Below are 24,145 nucleotides of genomic sequence, written 5' to 3'. Positions count from 1 at the left end.
ACTACAAAATAAACATTTTGGAAAAACACAGGAATATAGTGTATGCTATATAAAAAAGATGAATATAGGTGAGGTCTACCATTTCTGATTCTTACTCTCAGCACTTACCAAATTAATGCAAATAATTCACTTGAGGATCTTAAATCATGAGGGATAAAACAGCCAAGTCTCAATAAATACATTTAGTGGGAGATCTGATTTACGATGTATACAGTCTTCCTTCATCTTTTTCTTGGAATCCTTTATCAATGGTCATGAGGAAAATCGTCACTAATGAGGGACTAATAGAGCCAATATTTAAATTTCAACCTCCAAATGGTATTTGCCTTTACAAAACTTATGCCTTAAGTTATTAATAATGCCTAAGAGAAAATATGATCCTAATACAATACTCATATAATAAAAGTTTAATAGTTTAGACTTGTTTTCAACATTTTAAGAGTTGCAATTATTTCCTACAATTATTTGCTTCAATTTACCTATGAAGTAAATAATAACATGATTATAAATAAAGGTATTCTCAAAAAAGAAGTCTCTTTATTGACATAATGGCATCTATCAGAACACTTAGTATTAGAAAGATTCATAGCATTATTCTCTTAAAATAAAATGCTATAAAGATATGTGTAAATATGACAGAGAGGGGAAAGTGCTAATGCTAAGTTTCCTAAAAAACTGCCTCTCTCCCAGTATTTCATAGGTTGAGTCTCAATCTTCACAAATTCCCTATCTGCAATTTTCCCTACTTGCCAAAAGGTACTCGTTACCACAAAATCAACACTTGCAGCATTTTCGTGGTCATTTGCAGATAAGCACAAAGTAACAAAAAATTTGAGTTGTTCAACATGTATGTTCCCTGCTGAGGTAGAACAAGGTGGCACTATGCCTTCTTGTTTCAGCTTTCACAATATAAACAAGTGTCCTTTCCATGATCTATCCAGTGCCATGCTTTTCATATTTTTGTGCTTTTGGTTGGTGACTTCACTATTTAAGTGGTCCCCAAGGGTAGTGTTGAAATGCCATCTAGTGTTTCAAAAGCACGAAGAAGCTGCAATATGCCTTATGGAGAAAATACACAACTAGATCACTTTATTCAGGCATGAATGTAGGGCTGTTTGCAGTGAATTCAATGTTAACGAATCAATGATACATATTAAATATATTTACACAGAAACTAATATAAAACAAAATTATCTATTGATCACTTGACAAAATGTTATGATCAGAGGCTCGCAGGAACCTAACCCTGTATTTCCCCTAGGAGTAACAATTTCAATATTCACTAACTCACTGTTCATGGCAACTTTATAAAAGTACTGTAAATAACAAGAATCAACTGTATTCTTACCCTGGGTAAGAAAAATAGACCAATGAAACAGAAAACAGAGCCCAGAAACATGCCCATGTAAATATGGCAGGGAAGTACCATAGAGATCAATAGAAAAACATTAAGCTATTCAATAATTGGTGCTAGGACAGTGAATAACAATCTGGGGAAGATGGCCGAATAGGAACAGCCCAGTCTCCAGCTCCCAGCGCCAGTGACACAGAAAACAGGTGATTTCTGCATTTTCAACTGAGGTACTCGGTTATTCTCACTAAGGAGTGCCAGACAATCGGTGCTGGTCAGCTGTTGCAGCCCGACCAGCGAGAGCTGAAGCAGGGCGAGGCATCGCCTCACCTGGGAAGCACAAGGGGGAAGGGAATCCCTTTTCCTAGCCAGGGGAACTGAGACACACAACACCTGGAAAATCAGGTAACTCCCACCCCAATACCGCGCTTTAAGCAAACGGGCACACCAGGAGATTATATCCCACACCTGGCTGGGAGGGTTCCCACGCCCACGGAGTCTTCCTCATTGCTAGCACAGCAGTCTGCGATCTAACTGCAAGGCAGCAGCAAGGCTGGGGGAGGGGCACCCGCCATTGCTGAGGCTTAAGTAGGTAAACAAAGCCCTGGGAAGATGGAACTGGATGGAGCTCACAGCAGCTCAAGGAGGCCTGCCAGTCTCTGTAGACTCCACCTCTGGGGACAGGGCACAGCTAAACAACAACAACAAAAAAGCAGCAGAAACCTCTGCAGAGGCAAACGACTCTGTCTGACAGCTTTGAAGAGAGCAGTGGATCTCCCAACACAGAGGTTGAAATCTGAGAATTGACAGACTGCCTGCTCAAGTGGGTCCCTGACCCTTGAGTAGCCTAACTGGGAGACATCCCCCACTAGGGGCAGACCGACACCCCACACCTCACAGGGTAGAGTACACCCCTGAAAGGAAGCTTCCAAAGCAAGAATCAGACAGGTACACTCGCTGTTCAGCAGTATTCTATCTTCTGCAGCCTCTGCTGCTGACACCCAGGCAAACACGGTCTGGAGTGGACCTCAAGCAATCTCCAACAGCCTACAGCTGAGGGTCCTGGCTGTTAGAAGGAAAACTAACAAACAGGAAGGACACCCACACCAAAACCCCATCAGTACGTCACCATCATCAATGACCAGAGGCAGATAAAACCACAAAGATGGGGAAAAAGCAGGGCAGAAAAGCTGGAAATTCAAAGAATAAGAGCGCATCTCCCCCTCCAAAGGAACGCAGCTCATCGCCAGCAACGGATCAAAGCTGAGCAGAGAATGACTTTGACGAGTTGAGAGAAAAAGGCTTCAGACCATCAAACTTCTCAGAGCTAAAGGAGGAATTACGTACCCAGTGCAAAGAAACTAAAAATCTTGAAAAAAGAGTGGAAGAATTGATAACTAGAATAATTAATGCAGAGAAGGCCATAAACGAGCTGACAGAGATGAAAACCATGACATGAGAAATACGTGACAAATGCACAAGCTTCAGTAACCGACTCGATCAACTGGAAGAAAGAGTATCAGCGTTTGAGGATCAAATGAATGAAATGAAGCGAGAAGTCTAAAGAAAAAAGAAGAAAAAGAAATGAACAAAGCCTGCAAGAAGTATGGGATTATGTAAAAAGACCAAATCTACGTCTGATTGGGGTGCCTGAAAGTGAGGGGGAAAATGGAACCACGTTGGAAAACACTCTTCAGGATATCATCCAGGAGAACTTCCCCAACCTAGTAGGGCAGGCCAACATTCAAATTCAGGAAATACAGAGAATGCCACAAAGATAATCCTCAAGAAGAGCAACTCCAAGACACATAATTGCCAGATTCACCAAAGTTGAAATGAAGGAAAAAATCTTAAGGGCAGCCAGAGAGAAAGGTCGGGTTACCCACAAAGAGAAGCCCATCAGACTAACAACAGATCTCTCGGCAGAAACTCTACAAGCCAGAAGAGAGTGGGGGCCAATATTCAACATTCTTAAAGAAAAGAATTTTAAACCCAGAATTTCATATCCAGCCAAACTAAGTTTCATAAGTGAAGGAGAAATAAAATCCTTTACAGATAAGCAAATGCTTAGAGATTTTGTCACCACCAGGCCTGCCTTACAAGAGACCCTGAAGGAAGCCCTAAACATGGAAAGGAACAACCGGTACCAGCCATTGCAAAAACATGCCAAAATGTAAAGACCATCGAGGCTAGGAAGAAACTGCATCAACTAACGAGCAAAATAACCAGTTAATATCATAATGGCAGGATCAAGTTCACACATAACAATATTAACCTTAAATGTAAATGGACTAAATGCTCCAATTAAAAGACACAGACTGGCAAATTGGATAGAGTCAAGACCCATTAGTCTGCTGTATTCAGGAGACCCATCTCACATGCAGAGACATACATAGGCTCAAAATAAAGGGATGGAGGAAGATCTACCAAGCAAATGGAGAACAAAAAAAAGCAGGGGTTGCAATACTAGTCTCTGATAAAACAGACTTTAAACCATCAAAGATCAAAAGAGACAAAGAAGGCCATTACATAATGGCAAAGGGATCAATTCAACAGGAAGAGCTAACTATCCTAAATATATATGCACCCAATACAGGAGCACCCAGATTCATAAAGTAAGTCTTTAGAGACTTACAAAGGGACTTAGACTCCCATACAATAATAATGGGAGACTTCAACACCCCACTGTCAACATTAGACAGATCAACGAGACAGAAAGTTAACAAGGATATACAGGAATTGAATTCATCTCTGCAGCAAGCAGACCTAATAGACATCTACAGAACTCTCCACCCCAAATCAACAGAATATACATTCTTCTCAGCACCACATCAGCACTTATTCCAAAATTGACCACATAATTGGAAGTAAAGCACTCCTCAGCAAATGTACAAAAACAGAAATTATAACAAACTGTCTCTCAGACCACAGTGCAATCAAACTAGAACTCAGGACTAAGAAACTCAATCAAAACCGCTCAACTACATGGAAACTGAATAACCTGCTCCTGAATGACTACTGGGTACATAACGAAATGAAGGCAGAAATAAAGATGTTCTTGAAACCAATGAGAACAAAGATACAACATACCGGAATCTCTGGGACACATTTAAAGCAGTGTGTAGAGGGAAATTTATAGCACTAAATGCCCACAAGAGAAAGCTGGAAAGATCTAAAATTGACACTCTAACATCACAATGAAAAGAACTAGAGAAGCAAGAGCAAACACATTCAAAAGCTAGCAGAAGGCAAGAAATAACTAAGATCAGAGCAGAACTGAAGGACATAGAGACACAAAAAACTCTCCAAAAAATCAATGAATCCAGGAGTTGGTTTTTTGAAAAGATCAACAAAATTGATCAACCGCTAGCAAGATTAATAAAGAAGAAAAGAGAGAAGAATCAAATAGACGCAATAAAAAATGATAAAGGGGATATCACCACCGACCCCACAGAAATACAAACTACCATCAGAGAATACTATAAACACCTCTACGCAAATAAACTAGAAAATCTAGAAGAAATGGATAATTTCTTGGACACTTACACTCTCCCAAGACTAAACCGGGAAGAAGCTAAATCCCTGAACAGACCAATAGCAGGCTCTGAAATTGAGGCAATAATTAATAGCCTACCAACCAAAAAAAGTCCAGGACCAGATGGATTCACAGCTGAATTCTACCAGAGGTACAAGGAGGAGCTGGTACCATTCCTTCTGAAACTATTCCAATCAATAGAAAAAGAGGGAATCTTCCCTAACTCATTTTATGAGGCCAACATCATCTTGATACCAAAGCCTGGCAGAGACACAACAAAAAAAGAGAATTTTAGGCCAATATCCCTGATGAACATCGATGCAAAAATCCTCAATAAAATACTGGCAAACCGGATCCAGCAGAACATCAAAAAGCTTATCCACCATGATCAAGTGGGCTTCATCCCTAGGATGCAAGGCTGGTTCAACATACGCAAATCAATAAACGTAATCCAGCATATAAACAGAACCAAAGACAAAAACCACATGATTATCTCAATAGATGCAGAAAAGGCCTTTGACAAAATTCAACAGCCCTTCATGCTAAAAACGCTCAATAAATTCGGTATTGATGGAACGTACCTCAAAATAATAAGAGCTATTTATGACAAACCCACAGCCAATATCATACTGAATGGGCAAAAACTGGAAAAATTCCCTTTGAAAACTGGCACAAGACAGGGATGCCCTCTCTCACCACTCCTATTCAACATAGTGTTGGAAGTTCTGGCTAGGGCAATCAGGCAAGAGAAAGAAATAAAGGGTATCCAGTTAGGAAAAGAAGAAGTCAAATTGTCCCTGTTTGCAGATGACATGATTGTATATTTAGAAAACCCCATTGTCTCAGCCCAAAATCTCCTTAAGCTGATAAGCAACTTCAGCAAAGTCTCAAGATACAAAATTAATGTGCAAAAATCACAAGCATTCTTATACACCAGTAACAGACAAACAGAGAGCCAAATCAGGAATGAACTTCCATTCACAATTGCTTCAAAGAGAATAAAATACCTAGGAATCCAACTTACAAGGGATGTAAAGGACCTCTTCAAGGAGAACTACAAACCACTTCTCAGTGAAATAAAAGAGGACAAAAACAAATGGAAGAACATACCATGCTCATGGAAGAATCAATATCGTGAAAATGGCCATACTGCCCAAGGTCATTTATAGATTCAATGCCATCCCCATCAAGCTACCAATGAGTTTCTTCACAGAATTGGAAAAAAATGCTTTAAAGTTCATATGGAACCAAAAAAGAGCCCGCATTTCCAAGACAATCCTAAGTCAAAAGAACAAAGCTGGAGGCATCACGATACCTGATTTCAAACTATACTACAAGGCTACAGTAACCAAAACAGCATGGTACTGGTACCAAAACAGAGATATAGACCAATGGAACAGAACAGAGTCCTCAGAAATAATACCACACATCTACAGCCATCTAATCTTTGACAAACCTGACAAAAACAAGAAATGGGAAAGGATTCCCTATTTAATAAATGGTGCTGGGAAAATTGGCTAGCCATAAGTAGAAAGCTGAAACTGGATCCTTTCCTTACTCCTTATACGAAAATTAATTCAAGATGAATTAGAGACTTAAATGTTAGACCTAATACCATTAAAACCCTAGAAGAAAACCTAGGTAATACCATTCAGGACATAGGCATGGGCAAGGACTTCATGTCTAAAACACCAAAAGCAACGGCAACAAAAGCCAAAATTGACACATGGGATCTAATTAAACTAAAGAGCTTCTGCACAGCAAAAGAAACTACCATCAGAGTGAACAGGCAACCTACAGAATGGGAGAAAATTTTTGCAATCTACTCATCTGACAAAGGGCTAATATCCAGAACCTACAAAGAACTCAAACAAATTTACAAGAAAAAAGCAAACAACCCCATCAAAAAGTGGGCAAAGGATATGAACAGACATTTCTCAAAAGAAGACATTCATACAGCCAACAGACACATGAAAAAATGCTCATCATCACTGGCCATCAGACAAATGCAAATCAAAACCAAAATGAGATACCATCTCACACCAGTTAGTATGGCAATCATTCAAAAGTCAGGAAACAACAGGTGCTGGAGAGGATGTGGAGAAACAGGAACACTTTCACACTGTTGGTGGGATTGTAAACTAGTTCAACCATTATGGAAAACAGTATGGCGATTCCTCAAGGATCTAGAACTAGAGGTACCATATGACCCAGCCATGCCATTACTGGGTATATACCCAAAGGATTACAAATCATGCTGCTATAAAGACACACGCACACGTATGTTTACTGCGGCACTATTCACAATAGCGAAGACTTGTAATCAACCCAAATGTCCATCAGTGACAGACTGGATTAAGAAAATGTGGCACATATACACCATGGAATACTATGCAGCCATAAAAAAGGATGAGTTTGAGTCCTTTGTAGGGACATGGATGCAGCTGGAAACCATCATTCTCAGCAAACTATCGCAAGAACAGAAAACCAAACACCGCATGTTCTCACTCATAGGTGGGAACTGAACAATGAGATCACTTGGACTCGGGAAGGGAAACATCACACACCAGGGCCTATCACGGGGAGGGGGGAGGGGGGAGGGATTGCATTGGGAGTTATACTGGATGTAAATGACGAGTTGATGGGTGCTGACGAGTTGAAGGGTGCAGCACACCAACATGGCATAAGTATACATATGTAACAAACCTGCACGTTATGCACATGTACCCTAGAACTTAAAGTATAATAAAAAAAAAAAAAAAGAAAGAAAGAAAAAAAAAAACAATCTGGGAAATGATGAAATTGAACCCTTACCAAAAAATTCACCTCCACATAAAATATGAAAGCAAACTTTATCTCCTTGAGAAAAAAATAAGTTATTTCTTCTAATAGGAAAAGAACTTTATGATCTTGATTTAGGGAAATATTTCATAAAGAAAACATTTTAAAAATCCATTAACAAAAAGTCAAATGAAAACTTGACCAGGCATGGTGGCTTACATCTGCAATTCCAGGACTTTGGGAGGCCAAGGCAGGAGGATCACTTGAGCCCAGGAGTTCAGGACCAGCCTGGGCAATATAGCAAGACCCCATCTCTACAAAAAAATCAGTCGGGCATGGTGGCATGTGCCCGCAGTCCCAGACACTTGGGAGGTTGAGGTGGGAGGATCACTTGCGCCCAGGAGGTGAAGGTTGCAGTGAGTAGAGATCACACCACTGCACTCAAGCCTGGCAACAGAGCAAGATCCTGTCTCAAAAAAAAAAAAGAAAAGAAAAACTTTTGATTGTCAAAAAGACATTAAAAACACAAAAAGACAAGCCAAAAACTGGAAAAAAGATATTTGCAACACATGTAATATAGAGAACTCTTAAAAACAGTAAGAAGAAGAAGACTAATAGGAGAATGGACAAAAGACATAAATACTTAATAGAAGATAAAATTTCAAATGGTTAACATATGTAAAAGATGCTCACGTTCAATAATTTTCTGAGACAAAAATTAAAATCTCAATGAAATACCATTTTATGCAAATCAGCAAAACTTAAAAACTTCGACAATATCAAGTATTGAAGAAAATGCAGAAGAAGAGAAACTGGCAATGTAGCCAGTGGGAGTATCAATCAGTACAAACACCTTGGAAAACAATTTATTACTGTCTAGTAAAGTTGAAGACGCACATACTCTATGATCTAGCGATTCCACTTCTCAGTATAAACTCTACAGGAACTTGCACAGGCAACTTGTAGTGTGCACCAGGAAACAAGTAAAAGAATGTCCATAACAACAGCATTGCTTAAAACTGCAAAAACCCTGGGGGAATTGCTGGTGGGGGGGGCAGGGGGAGTGCAGTGTGGAGAAGCCCTTACATCTAAGAAAGGCAATTGGATAAATTGCAATAATATATTCATAAAATAAAATGTCACACAGCAATGGAAATTAACATTTGGTAATTCATTATGCCTACTTCCTCATCAACACAAACGGCTTTGAAAAAACAATGTTGATTTGTTCACACAGGGCAGGAAAAAAAAAAACAATGCTGAATGGTTAAAAAAAATCACAAGAATATATACAGTATAATTCCATTTATACAAAATTTTAAAACATGGAAATTAGCCATCTTATCATTTCAGGTCACATACATATGTGGCAAAAACTGTAAAGAAAAGGCAGAAAAAAAAAACACAATTCAGAATAGTGGTATCCTTTGTGGACAGTATGATCAGGAAGGCAAAAACGGAACTCTGAATTCCCTTTCCAAATTTGCTCACCCTCCACTCATTCCCAACTTGGAAGTTATATTTGACTTTTCTCTTCTTCTCATAACCCCGTGTAACTAACCAGCAAGACCTATCAATACCACATCCAAAATATCCCAATTTTGCCCAATTTTGTCCATCTCTATCACTTTATTCTTGTTGAAGCCATCATCAACTGCTCACCAGGACCTCTGCATTAGCCTCCGCCCTGGTCACTCTTGACTCTTGTACAATTCATTCTCCACAAAGCAGCCAAGTGATCTTTTCAAAATTTAAGTCAAATCATTTCCTTTACACTCTCCAATGGCTCCTCTTCACATGCAGAATAAAATCCAATCTCTTCATCATAGTCGCCAAGGATTCATTTAATCTGATCACTGCTTACGTCTCTACTCTCATTTTCTGCCACTCCTTTCCTAGCCCACTATTCAGCCTCCGTGACTTTCTATTTCTCAGACTTGCCAAACTGATTTCCGCCATGGTCTTTGCATTTGCAGCACTGCGCTTTTCCTGTCTCTTGGCAGAGATGCTTCATCTCAGTGTTTAAGTCTCAAATTTAAACACAAATGTCACCCTCTCCAAGAGGCTGCTTCTGACCACCCCATCAAAAACAGCATTACTGCCACCATCACTCATGGTCACTTCACCCTCTGTCATTCTTTATAGCACATATCATAATCATAATCCGTGAGTTTAGTGTTTGCTCTCCAGCAGACAACAGGTCCCACACAAGCAGGGATTTGTCAGTCCAGTTCAGTTTTGTACAGAGCAGTGCCTGGCATATGATAAAAAATATTCATTGGATAAATGGAAAGTGAATTTTATTATCAATAGACATGAAGCAACACCTTCTGACAGTGAAAGGAAAATGAAGCTCACCAATGGCAGAATGAGAAGAAAGAAAAATTTTGAAAATCACTGGAAACGCATTATTCCAAGAAGAGTTTTAAATAACTTTTCACAATAGTACTTGTTATGGTTCACATTCCTAAGAATGATTAGTGATTAATCAAAGTTTCACACAGTTTTAAGATCCTAAGTTTGGGAAATGTGCTACCTGTTTACACTGCATTTTTAGAAGAGCACTGTAACTTAAAAAGCATGGTCTTCAGTTAGTTCTGAGTTCACTTATGACTCTACTGTGTAATTTGAACAAGTTATTTACCTATCTCTATGCCTGCTTCCTCACTTGTAAAATGAAGCTATTAATAACTATTTCACAGTTAGTGTGAAAATCACATGAAATAAAGTTTTTGAAGCATCTAATTAAGTACCTGGCATGAAGTAAGTGGTCAACAAACTAGTTACTATTGTGAAAGCTGAGACGTCCAGACAAATGGAGGAGCTGATATGAGTCAAATAAACAAACATCCTCCCCTTTTGGCAGAGGTGGGAATACATGCCAGGATTAAATCGTTTTCCCTCAAAAAGACAAATGTACACAAAGGTAATAAATAAATAAGCATGGACGAACGACTTTGAGAACACTAAGGGAGTGACTATCTTCACTAAGGAGGTCAGTCACATGTAAAACTGAGTTTTACAAGACAGCAGCAGGAATTTACTAGATGAAAAGAAGGGGAAAGCATGTGCACAAATACAAATGAGTGAGAGATGCAAAATAAAGTGAGAAATGTAGTGTAGTTGGTGTAGAGTATATGTGGGAGGACAGCTAGAAAATAAAGAATTGGTAGGGCCACATGGTAAGGGGCTAAGGTCCTCCATTTGAAAGTTTGCACTTTATTCTTCCATCAGTGGGAAGATGAAGGGGACATGCTAATTTGATACCAATTCTTCTAAAGACGGCAAAACATCTTTATGACTTTAAACACTACATAGGGCCAAAATCTGTTAATGTAAAATAGAAAATATTTTAAGCTTTAGTTCTTAAAACCATATGAGCAATTTGTTTATCAACAATGACTGACCTGGAACCTCTCCTCACGATGCTTTATTAATTACTCTGGTGACCACTGTTGTGCTAGGCATCATCATGACAGCAGATAAAATCTATCGTAAGTTTACTATGTGTTGTGTACTGTGTTGTTTTATATGTATTATCTCACCTAGTTATCACAACACTTTTATAAGGGGTACTATTATCCCATTTTGCAGCTCAGAAAACAGAGGCAGAGAGGTTACGGGTCCAGAGCTAGTGACAGAGCCAGGTCTCAAATCTAGGCTGACTTCAAGGCCCTAAAATTAAACGTTTGCTGAACTATGATATTGCTCAGTTTATTAACATCACTTGCTGAAAAATTATTTGAGTGCCTACCGCAATTTAAAGCATCATGTTAGGTCAGTTACTTTCAACTTTTACTGAATGGAAGAATCATCTGGGCAGCTTGATAAAATGCAGATTCCTAGATTCCACCAGAGATTCTGATTCAGTAAGTCTAGGTTAGAATTCAGGGATCTGCTTTATTTTATTTATTTTTTTAAACAGTGCCTCACTCTTCTTGCCCAGGCTGGAGTGCAATGGTATAATCACAGCTCACTGAAGCCTCAATCTCTGGGGCTCAAGCGATCCTCTGGCCTCAGCCTCTCAAGTAGCTGCGACTACAGGCATGTACCACTATGCCTGGCTAATTTTTAAATTTTTCATAGAGATGGGTCTCCCTACATTGCCCAGGTTGACTTCGACTCCTGGACTCAAGCGATCCTCCTACCTCAGCCTCCCAAAGTGCTAGGATTATAGGTGTGAGCGACAATGCCTTGCCGGATCTGCATTTTTAACCATATGTTCAGTCAATTCTGATCTACTTGGTCTACGAACTATGCTCTGGTAGACCCTGTGCTAGATGTCCTAGTGATTCATGGGTATTTGAGCCTCGTGCTCACTAGGCATTTATAATCTAAAAGGGATAAAAATAAGGTACACAAATAATACAAAGCAATATAGCAAAATCAGTACAGACAACATACGCAACGAAGACTTCAAAAAAGAGAGGTCATCTGAAATGAAATGAGAGTGAGTATGATTTCATAAAGAAAGGGAACATTTTATTTTATTTTATTTTATTTTATTTTTTTTTATTATACTTTAAGTTCTAGGGTACATGTGCATAACGTGCAGGTTTGTTACATATGTATACTTATGCCATGTTGGTGTGCTGCACCCATCAACTCGTCAGCACCCATCAATTCATCATTTATATCATGTATAACTCCCCAATGCAATCCCTCCCTCCTCCCCCCTCCCCCCTCCCCATGATAGGCCCCAGTGCGTGATGTTCCCCTTCCCGAGTCCAAGTGATCTCATTGTTCAGTTCCCACCTATGAGTGAGAACATGCGGTGTTTGGTTTTCTGTTCTTGTGATAGTTTGCTAAGAATGATGGTTTCCAGCTGCATCCATGTCCCTACAAAGGACGCAAACTCATCCTTTTTTATGGCTGCATAGTATTCCATGGTGTATATGTGCCACATTTTCTTAATCCAGTCTGTCACAGATGGACATTTGGGTTGATTCCAAGTCTTTGCTATTGTGAATAGTGCCGCAATAAACATACGTGTGCATGTGTCTTTGTAGTAGAATAATTTATAATCCTTTGGGTATATACCCAGTAGTGGGATGGCTGGGTCATATGGTACATCTAGTTCTAGATCCTTGAGGAATTGCCATACTGTTTTCCATAATGGTTGAACTAGTTTACAATCCCACCAACAGTGTAAAAGTGTTCCTATTTCTCCACATCCTCTCCAACACCTGTTGTTTCCTGACTTCTTAATGATTGCCATTCTAACTGGTGTGAGATGGTATCTCATTGTGGTTTTGATTTGCATTTCTCTGATGGCGAGTGACGATGAGCATTTTTTCATGTGTCTGTTGGCTGTATGAATATCTTCTTTTGAGAAATGTCTGTTCATATCGAAAGGGAACATTTTATATGCAGACTTTCCGGGATAATTTTACACACAAAGGAAGGTACATGAGCAGAGGCCTTGGCAGGTAGAGGAACTACATTTACGAGTGTAATGATGATGTCAGAAAAAAAGTAGAGAAAGTCTGTAGAAGGCCCTAAATGTCAAGCTAAACACTATAGGCTTTATGCAGTGCCTGTGCTGGAAAGCAGCTAATGGTTTTTGAGGAGGGAAATGAAATAATCATAGCAATATTCTTCGGAAGAGTACTTTCATGAAGCTATGCAAACAAAAGACAAAGGGAATATTCCGGTTATTACCATTCTAATCCCGAAGAAATAAGGCAGAACAGGTAGCATGAAAAAGGGAGGAATGGTAAATCTTAATAACTAATCACGTATAGGAGAAAGGCAGCAATCGCAAATGATTCCTTCACCCTTTAAGCCCAAATTGTATCACTATCAGTTTCACGTTACTTCTTATACAGCTAACCAGGCCCAAAATATATAAAGAGTTCGCTTATTTAAAACACAGCCCAGGACTAAGTAAATTGGCCTCTAAGTAGCCAACATACATGTCACACACTAAGAAAAAAAAAAAAAAGTATTATATAACAAATAGAAGTATCTGATTTTTAAAACCATAGTAGTTTGGAAGCAAAAATTAGAAGGGGAAAAGAGCCTGCTACAGGTGGACATGCTTAAGAGTCTAAGGATCAAAGAAGAAACAAAACTATTAAAAAGCACATACAATCGCTCAGGGTCACTTCTCCGTCACTTCTCCGTAACTGTTTATTGACAAGTACACATGATTCCCAGAAAAACGATATAAATACGAATCTTCCTTAATGTTCCAGGCACCTACCACAAAAGAAAGTCTTCTTTAAACATTCATTAAAGCTAAATATTTTAAAACAAACAATATTTCCCTGATTAAGAGGTCATTTTTAAAGGATGGCTGATGTATGCCAGCATAACCCCTCTATCAGTACCTAAGAAACAATTAAAGGCAAGAAAGATTTATAACACACAAAGTTTGAAGGTGACAGAATGTTTTCATAAAGTATTTGATCAAGAGTGTGACCCCACTGAGTGTAATTTGGGTACTTCTGTCCTGATGACTGTGTCTTTGAATTCTATGTTACAAATAATATGAACTCATCCTCAACAAAAAGAAACGCTATTAAACTGGTCTTAAATACATACCCTGTGTACCCACTGAAATTAGACAACATCCTTTGACACTCAATGTCCTGCAGCAATAGGCTGTGTAACAACTTTTCAAAAGACTTTAACATTACAACATTTAACATTACATGAAGGACTCTCACTTTGTTCACCAATAGTCATTAATGTTTATTATGAATTAATACCATGTTTCTAAGGACCCCACCTAAAATTTTTGTAAGGGGAATTAAGATGTTAACTGATTCAAAGTTATACTTAGGTTGATGATTAAGTTTAAAATATATACCAAAGTCACAGACTGTAAGGCTTGTATATATGTCTATGGCTTTGGTATATATTTTATCGTGTATTTTTCACATATTTTCATCATGTAACAAAAAGTATATCATATTACTGCAGTAAGAAGAATTTGGGATGTTTTTAAATAGCAGAAAAGAAAATCAGTGTATCTTCACAACATTGGAACAGTAAAATAACATTTATTTAACTATGTTGTGGTGATAAAGCAACTAAGTGGAACTAGGCCTCTCACATTTCTCAGACACAGCAAAGGATAGAGAAAACTAAAACACACAAGCATACACAAAATTTCATCAATCAAATGATCTGGCAACTTTCAGATATTGAAGATCAAGATTATGGTACTTCAGAAAACACAGGTCAAATATGCTACGTGGTATAAACGTCTAAACCGAAGCAATCAATTGTACCCATCTGCCCTCTCTCTCCCCCCAACAAAAAAAAAAAAAAAAATCCATCTGTTTAGAATCACCCCTGCTCTTCAGAAGCTTACAGAATGAGGGCACTGAAGCCAAATAAATGCACTTTTCAGTGTTTTTCAAACTGCAAGTTGTGACCCACAAATCATCAATTTAGTAAATGTCAGCCAGCAGGTTTTTTTAATGCAAGAGGGTGGAATATAATAGAAATTAGCAGAACATATCATATGTAATAAGGGTAAATACTGCTTTGTGAAAGTTTCCCTTCATACCTAGGCATGTACTAGATCTGAATGTAAGACATACTTAATACTGTGGGGCATGATTTTTTTTTTTTTTTAAAGTTTGAAAGTTACCACCCTAGAGATCTGGGTCTAACGCTGCTCAGGACCCAAAGGGTGAATGTTTTCCTCAGTCCTCGGCACCTATTCACACTCCTTGCTCAAGACAGACCACTGGAAACTAACTTAAGAGCTCCACAGCAGCATGACGTGAACAAGCGACAAGCCCCAGCTCAGCCTGTATTTGGACTTGAAAGCACTGCCAGCTTCTCCCAACAACCCTAGGCGTTGCCTGTAAGTTCTTTGTAGCCTAGCAACCTTCAGAGTAGAGCTCCTCCTTCCTCCACTGACTGTATACAGTTCAACACTTCCAACCAACTTTCCTCAACTACAACTTCTGGAATCACCGTGTCCCAAGAAAAGACAGTATTAAATCTCCTCTCTTCACCAATTCCCAAAATATCTTCCTACTAGAGGACCTAGAACTCAACAGAGAAGCTCCACACAGATCCTTACTTCCCCCAAGATCCCAGCACCCTCCTGTCAGTCCCCCATCTTATTCCAACACCCTCGTTCTCAGTCTCCCAACCTTGGCGCAAATCTTTTAACCCAAAAGCCCTTATTCAATTACCACATCCTTTTATCAGCCCCTGGTAAGAGCAGGCCTAATGTCCCAAGGGCCTAGACATGCCCGTCCTTCCCCCAGCAAACCTCCCTGGGGACGTGTCCTCCTTTCTGGGATTCAGTAGTTCAGAGACAAGTTTCCTATTTCCCCAGCAGTCCCAGACACGTCTCCCTCTTCTAACAGCTAGGAGGCATCTACCCATCCCCCTACGCTGGGGCACGGTGAGACGCCTGGATTCTCCCAGGAACCCGGGCAGGCTCCCCAACACGCCCTCCTCCAACCCGGGGCCAGCCCCCCCGCCCAGGCCAGCCCAAGACCCTCCCAGCTCCGCCCTAGCCCAGGCCAGGCAGGCCCCATCCTCCCTCTAGCCCCAGAGCAGGTCTCCCATCCCCACAGCTGCTCGAGACAGGCCCCGTGTGGCTCTCAGCCCCTGCCCAAGTGTCCTATCCCAGCACCCTGCAGGAGCGACCCTCCGCGCCTCGGCTCCTGAGGGGAGCGCCTCGGGCCTCGAGAGCCCGGCAGAGCTGGCGGGCCTGGCTCCACTCACCCCTCAGCCCGGGAGGTGGGGAAGCTGCTGCGGCGGCTCCTCCGGCTGCGCCTCTCCTCCCCCCTCCCGGCCACCGCTGTCGCCGCCGCTCAGCCTCAGGCCTGTTTCCGGCCGGCCCCGGCCCGGCTCCGCTTCACCTAGACCCCAAATCTGGCCGCCGGAGCCCAGTGTCCTGCATTGACCCGGAAGCAGCTTTCTCGGCCCAACAACAACACGTGACCCCGCCGCACGTGTCACGTCCGCTGCGTGAATGGGAGGGGGCGCCAGAGGAGCTGGTACTCCCTAACCGAGCTGGGGTTGCCATGGCGACGGGGATGGCTGTACTGGCCTGGGCTTCACCACAAACACCTCATCTGCTCTTTCTCGTGCCCATCCATTGAGGGGACATCCCCAGGCGCAGAATAGGAGTACACATTGTCATATCAGAGGATAATAGGAGCTGCAGAAAGGAGCACTGGGCTGAACCTTTCCAGAGACACTTGGAATCTTGACCCGGCTCTGTTACTGATTTGCTGTGTGACCTTGACCAAGTCTGTTCCTATCTCTGGCTTCAGTGTCCTCAACCATAAAATGAGGGAACTATAGTAGATGAGCCCTCAGGGTATGGTGGCAGTCTGAACTTTCTTCCGTGCCCCCTTCACAAGTGGCATCCCGAGCTTCCAACACCAATGTAGTAACAGTAGCTTTCATTTATTGAGCACCTTCTAGGTACAGGCACTGCGCCTGTGCTATTTTTAATTTTTATAGCCCTCCAAAGAGATGGTATTTATAGAATTGAAAACAAGTTCAGAGTGCTTAAGTGATCTGTCCAAGACCACCCAGTTAGTAAACGTGACCAGGGTGAGATTTGAATCCAGGTCAGGCTGGCACCAGGGTCCATGCACTTCACTTTATGCCACGCTATTGCTCCAACTCCATGCCTAGTATTATTATATCTGACTGTCGAGCTGTGATTGCTGATGTACTCCTTTGTCCATTTCTTTTGCAGAAACATACATGGAATAGGGATGGTGCTGGCTCATCCCAAAGTGAATTCAGCCTTGTATGGGAATATCCCCTGAAGTGCTAGGAGATGAAGATGTCTTTGTGCATACAGTGTATGTGCTTTTGTGTGGTGTGTGCCAGAAAAGAGGTGGGGGATGTAATGTGCATGCACACGTCTGCACTGGTTTCTAGAAAGGGGAAACAAAATTCTTTAGGAGAGACCCAATAGCAGCTTACCATCATCAGTTCCTGGAGACTTATTTTTGTCATTCTGTTTTGTTTTGTCATATTCCATAGGTAGGGCTTAGAGAGGTTAGAGGGGGAAAAAAAGCCAGAAGGATGTGGATAAAGAAACTGGTCTGGGGATAAAGGGAATGATTAGCCAAGAATTGTATCTTAGTTTTCTTAGGAGGGGGCTTTACTCCCCCTTCCACAGAGAACAGAGTGCCTTTCTGGCAATTTAAGAATTACTGGCTTTGGAAGCACTCACATCATTGGCATGACCACAGTCAAAAGTAGCCTCAGTGGTGAGGACCATGAGAAGAGCAGAGTGAAATGTACAAGGTGGATGCTGCATGGATACTCTGTTGACAGACTTACTTCTGAGCTCAGGTACCTTTGGGGACACCCAGAAATGCTTAAGAGGCTAGTTGCCCTGTGAGCAACTAGGAAAAAAGCAAGAAATATGGGTCATTACTGTTAACATATACTATGTGCAAAGTATATAAATACACATATGAGTATTGTATGTGGCTGGGTGTGGTCAATTATACACTTCTCTGTATCTCTGAGATATCCTCCAGTCATTTTTCTGCCTCCTTTCCCATCTTTCCCCTTATAGATCAAACTTCTAAAGACAAGATCAATGTCTCTACCCACCTCCCCATCTTTCTCCCCAAGACAGCCGGAATTATCTTTCTACAACTTATGTCTGTAATCTCAGCATTTTGGGAGACTGAGGCAGATGGATCAAGAGGTCAGGAGTTCGAGACCAGCCTGGACAATATGGTGAAACCCCATCTCTACTAAAAATACAAAAATTAGCTGGGTTTGGTAGTGCAAGCCTGTAATCACAGCTACTCAGGAGACTGAGGCAGGACAATTGCTTGAACCTGGGAGGCGGAGGTTGCAATGAGCTGAGATTGTGCCACTGCACTCCAGCCTGGGTGATAGAGTGAGACTCCATATCAAAAAAAAAAAAAAAAAAAAAAAAAAACTCATATGTGATTGTGTTATTCCCTGGAACTTAAAACCCTTTCAAGATTCTCTGTGGGTCTCAAGATAACATCTATTACTATTAATGTACTTCTCAAAATTTTTCCAGATCTGGACCCCACTTTTCCAGCCTCCTTTCTCACTGTTGTTTGCTCTTCTGTATCTGCTCTGTTCAATCTGGTAGCCACTAGCCACATGTGGCTATTTAAATTGAAATTAATTAAAATTAAGTTAAATTAGAGTTTCATTTCCTCAGTCACTTGACACTAGTTACATTTCAAGTGCTCAATCACGATGTATGGCTAGTGGCTATCATATTGGATCGGGCAGATACAGAATATTTTCATCATCACAGAAAGTTCTATTGAACTGCACTGCTCTGTACTCACAAACCTTCCTGTATGATATATTCTATAGGAATTCCCTCCACAAAACCATTTGCTTCAAATGTTCTTCTTTCACTTCCTTGAGACAGGAGGATATCTCAGAGACAGCTTATTTCCTTGTTGTTTCTTTGGTGAGCATGTAAGCCTCAGTGAAGGCAGGAGTAGGTCTATCATGTTCGCTATTGATTCCGCATTATTTCTAAAGGGCTATCATATAGGAAAAGGAGAGAATGGACATTGAACTAAACTGAGAGAAAATAACAGAAAGGCAGATTTGTGGCCATTTTATTAGATATTATTATTATTGATTATCATTTTAGACAGGGTCTCTCTCTGTCACCCAGGCTGGAGTGCACTGGCACAATCATAGCTCACTGCAGCCTCCAACTCCTGGGCTAAAGTGATCCCTGCTTCTCAGCCTCCCAAGTAGCTGTGACTACAGGTGTGTGCCACCATACCTCCCTAACTTTTTTTTTCTTTCTAGAGATGGGATGTCATCATGTTGCCTCAAGCGATCCTTCCAACTTGACCTTCCAAAGTGCTGGGATTACAGGCATGAGTCAACAAGCCCAGCCAAAAAAAAAATCATAATTTGATCACTTTGACCTACAAAGGGCAATTTTATACTGTGCAACCTAATAATAAGGAAGAACTTCGGGAGAATTGGAGCTGCTTTAGTCAGTTCTAGTTAATTCTCTGTCATTGGAATAGGTTGAGCAAAGGCAGAATCTATTAAAACAATGTGTAAACAATTCCTGGATCAGAAGATTCGAAGTCTTGTAAGATTCGCAGTCTATGTTTCTCCTACTGGATGTTTAATTCAGAATTGAGTATGCCATAACAAAAATCACAGCCACTTTCTAAGGTTTTACTATGCCAGACACTGCTTGAGACATTTTATGTAGATTACTGTTTTTCCCTCAATCTTCACAATGATCTTATGAAGTATGTTTGATGCTATCAGATTTGCCAACTAAGACTGAGGCTAAGCCGTACACCCAGCAACATACAACTAGTAAATGGCAGAGTCCAAATTCACATTTAGGTCAGTCTGAAATCAGAATTTGAGTTTGAGTTCACAATGACCCTGTATGATGAGGTATAGTTCTGTCATGAAGTTTCAGTCAGATATTTGCATGTCATTTTAATTTAACAATTGCTTATTTTGTAAGAGTTGTGTTCCTTGTACTTAGCTAGGTGGTTTGGGGAAAACAAAGATAAATAAGGCATGGTCTCTACAATGTAATTGGAATGATAACAGTGATACATGGCAACTTACGGGATGTTATTTTTTTAAAAGGGAATCTTCACAGTTGAAGGCTCTTCCCAAGTAGACAAGAGGATAAGGACATAATTATATGAGAATTTAATATGAACAACAACAGTACACAGATGGGAACACAGGGGAAGAGAAAAGCAACTGCTTCACTTGAAAGAATAATGGCTGGTTTGGTGATTGTGTCTTTAATACCATTCCTGTCTTCTCCACTAACCAGCTCTGCCTCTTGGACTGTTTCTGCCTAGAGCATTATCTACCAAATAACAGAGACAAACTGGATATCTCTGTTATCCAGAGATATCTGGATAAACTATCATGGCAAACCACCTGAAATTATATATATTGTATATATTACACATGTATGCATTTTTAAGAGGAAGTATCCCAGATTTCATCAGATGCACACACACACACACACACACACACACACACACACACACACACACAAATTCTAAGTCAAAAAAATGTAGAATGGATGACCCCTTTATATTTTGCAGTTCTCAGATTCTGTATTTTATTTTAGTCAACATTTTTCACATATTTTTCAGGAGCTGTACTATCATGCCAAGCCTAGTGACCAAGCAAATGGCAAATATTTTTAAAATTTTAAACTGGAGGGTCATACCTAGAATTATTTAGGAAGGATCAGTATTTCCTCACTGGGCAGAATATGGTCTTTAAAAAACAACTCAGTTTGCTTTTTTGCAATTTGCAATAGACAGATCAGCCACAAAAAGCTTAATTTTCAAGAAGACCTTACATTAATTAAGATCACTTGCAACAAATTGCTAGAAGCCTCACTAATCCCTCATAATATTTTTATTGTGAATAACAGATATACAAAAAAGTGCACATAGTGTACATAAATGTACAGCTCAATGAATTATCACAGATAAGCATGTAACAACCTCCCATTTAAGTCATAGAACATTGCCAGTTTCCCAAAGACTTCCCCGGGTACCTACACTAACAATTCTCCCCAAGTTAATTTAACTGCTCTTCTGACTTCTAATAGTGTAGCTTATTTTTCTCCGTTTTTAAATAAATGAAATCAAACGAGATGATTTCTTTCACTTAACGTTATGAGACTCATCTATTTTGGTCCATGTAGCTATAGTTTCTTCATTTTTGTTGTTACACAGTATCTTATATTATAGTAACACTATTTATTTATCCATTCCACTGTTGGACATTTGGGTTGTCTCCAGGTTTTGGCTAAAAGCCTGTAGTCCCAGCTACTCGGGAGACTGAGACCTAAATGAATGCTCTTGTCTTTAAATCTGAGAAGACACGATATGTCCATTTATCTGTGAAGACAGCCCCACCTAGCAGACAAAATTGAATTGCTTCTTCCATTATGTTCCCAAATCCTTTATTCATTCTTCCATTATAGCTTTTATAAGTATCTTTTTTTGTATGTAACCCCATTAGACCCAGAATTTGTCAAGGAGAAGTCAAAGGCCTCACAAAAGTAAAGAATGTCCTTGTCTCTTACATGTGTGTGCATATATGGTATGTGTATGTGTATATATTTGATACATATGTACAGCAAGTACTAGAGTGGGGAAAGGGAAGTGAAGAATTGGTTATATGGCTATGGCAGGACAAGACTCAAGAATTTACAGAACCTGGGGCCCTGTCCAAACACTCCCTTGCAAATATTCCCAACTTTAGTGCCCTTTTATTGTTCTCTGTCCATCTTGCAGGGCAAGCCCTGAGGTAAACCTAAGTGTGCCAGTACCAGAGTTGCTGGGCACTGCCAGGGAGAATCACACACCTGAGCTGACTGGCTGCTCTTTAACCTCATCTCCAACTGTAAACAGGCACTTGGTACTGCTTGCTCATCTTACTGATTTCCTTCACTCCTTCAGATGACTTTCTGTCTCCTTACTTTCCTGTGTCCCTCATCTTCGTGCTGAGCTCATTTCAGAACACATTAGGAAAAATAAATGCCATCAGTGTGATGTACTTGTCTTCTTCCTCCTTCCCTAAAAGCCAACCTACACTCAGCCCCTTTCTCCTGTTTAAATGAAGGGCCCGTCCCTTCACCTGTCAAAGGCCAGTTCCACCATTTGTGTTTGGAGTTTTTCTTTCCACCTTTTGATTTCCCCCTTCTTTTTATGCATTACCATCTCTTGTCTCCAGTAGTCTTCTCATCGCAGTGTCAGCATGCTCTGGTATTTCCCTTATTGACTTCACATGCTGTACCCTCTTCCCTACTGCTCTATTTTTATGCTCCCCTCTCAGCAAAATTACTTTAAAATCGTCACTGCACATGTTAACTCTGCTTCCTCTCTCACCATTCACTCTTTAGTTTACTCCAATCTGGATTCTCTTTCTACCACTCCCCACTGAAACCGTGCGTGCGAGATTTGCCAATGGATAGTTATCTGTGTTCACTTTAAATTCATAGTAGCATTTGATTCACTTAACCCCTCCTTTCTTTTTGGCCCTTATACATCATTTGCTTCTCGTTTTCCTCTTTCACACTGACTATTCCTCTTTAGTTTTCCTCCTCTATCCTACTTCCAAATGTTAGAATTGCTTAGGGTTCAGTTCTAAGGCTTCTCTCTTTTCTCGCTCCAGTTTCTCCTTAGGTTATGTCATCTATTGCCCTGAATTTAAATAACATCTTAATGTTGATAAATTCTAAATAAGGAGCCCAGACATCTCTGGACCACCAGACTTGCATATCCACACTTGCATATCCAACTGCCTATTAAATATTTCCACTTAGATAGCCCATATGCGTCTCAAATTTAACATGCCCCAGAGAGAAATCTCAGTCTCCCCGCTCCTTTCCCAATCTAATCTTGCCAATTTTAGTAAATAGTATCACTTTCCACACCAATTACTAAAGAAGCCAGTATGATGGAATCATTTTTGACTTTACCAAATGCTGTCTACCTCCGAAATATACTTATCTCTATCTCTACAGATACCTAGCTCAGATAGGCACTCTATAAATATGTCATTAATGAAAAATAGGAAAAAGGTCAATATGTTTGTCCACTTGAGAAACTCTGGAACAGATTGCTGGGAGTCTTATTATATGAGAAGTTGGTATTCTTGTTGCCAGCAGGGTAAGAAGATACTGAAATTAAAGCACCCTAAAAATAAGTGGGGAAAGATTTTCCCAGCTTCCGGAATGAGTAAAAAATTACCTGAGAGGAGATAAGAGTCAAGGTGCTCAGATCCTTTTGAGTCACCATATTGTGGTGTGCAAGGGAGGAAAGCTTATACACGTGTATTAGTCTGTCCTCATGCCACTAATGAAAACATACCCAAGACTGGGTAATTTATAAAGGAAAGAGGTTTAATTGACTCACAGTTCAGCATGGCTGGGAAGGCCTCAGGAAACTTACGATTATGGTGGAAGGGGAAGCAAACATGTCCTTCCTCACATGATGGCAGGAAGGAGAAGTGCCAAGCAAAAGGGGAAAAGCACCTTATAAAACCATCAGATCTTGTGAGAACTCACTCACTATCATAAGAATGGCAACATGGGGGTAACCGTCCCCATGATTCAATTACCTTCCAACAGATCCCTCTCACGACACATGGGGATTACGGGAATTACAACTCAAGATGAGATTTGGGCGGGGATGGGCTCAAACCCCTCTAGGCCATACCTTGGGAATTTTCTCCAACTGTCTTCACAGAAGAGCTTGTAATATCAGAGAGTGAAGCAATACTTTGCAGAGCTCATTCAAAGGATCATAGTATCCTAAGAAGAGGGGCAGCTCTGTAGTACCTGGAATGGGTAACATGGAGGCCAACAGCAGTGCCGCTAAACAGTAGTACTAAAGCAAAAGAGAAGCTTTACAAGCTACTGACATGCAGGAAGGGGAGGTCCAAGAAAGGTGCGTGTTCAAGCCTTCATGTTCCCAAGTTGCTACAGGTGATTTACACAC

The 24,145-nt window shown here is 40.5% G+C and overlaps 1 protein-coding gene across 4 annotated transcripts in view; it reads right to left on the bottom strand.

Annotated features, from left to right (window-relative positions):
- The window catches only part of TBCEL (tubulin folding cofactor E like), a 72,611-nt gene extending 56,024 nt beyond the window's left edge, over positions 1–16,587 (bottom strand). For 2 of the 4 annotated variants that reach the window (XM_010357004.2, XM_010357002.2), the window contains exon 1: positions 16,368–16,587. The gene's annotated coding sequence lies outside the window, so the exon portion shown is untranslated. The remainder of the gene's footprint in view (positions 1–16,367) is intronic. The other 2 variants (XM_030918341.1, XM_030918340.1) reach the window with 1 other exon arrangement.
- Positions 16,588–24,145: the final 7,558 nt, after the last annotated feature.

This window comes from Rhinopithecus roxellana, chromosome 15, assembly GCF_007565055.1.
Source record: "Rhinopithecus roxellana isolate Shanxi Qingling chromosome 15, ASM756505v1, whole genome shotgun sequence".
NCBI classification, from domain to species: domain Eukaryota; kingdom Metazoa; phylum Chordata; class Mammalia; order Primates; family Cercopithecidae; genus Rhinopithecus; species Rhinopithecus roxellana.
The sequence above is the reverse complement of the archived record's forward strand: the minus strand, read 5'-3'. Positions and strand labels throughout refer to the sequence as shown.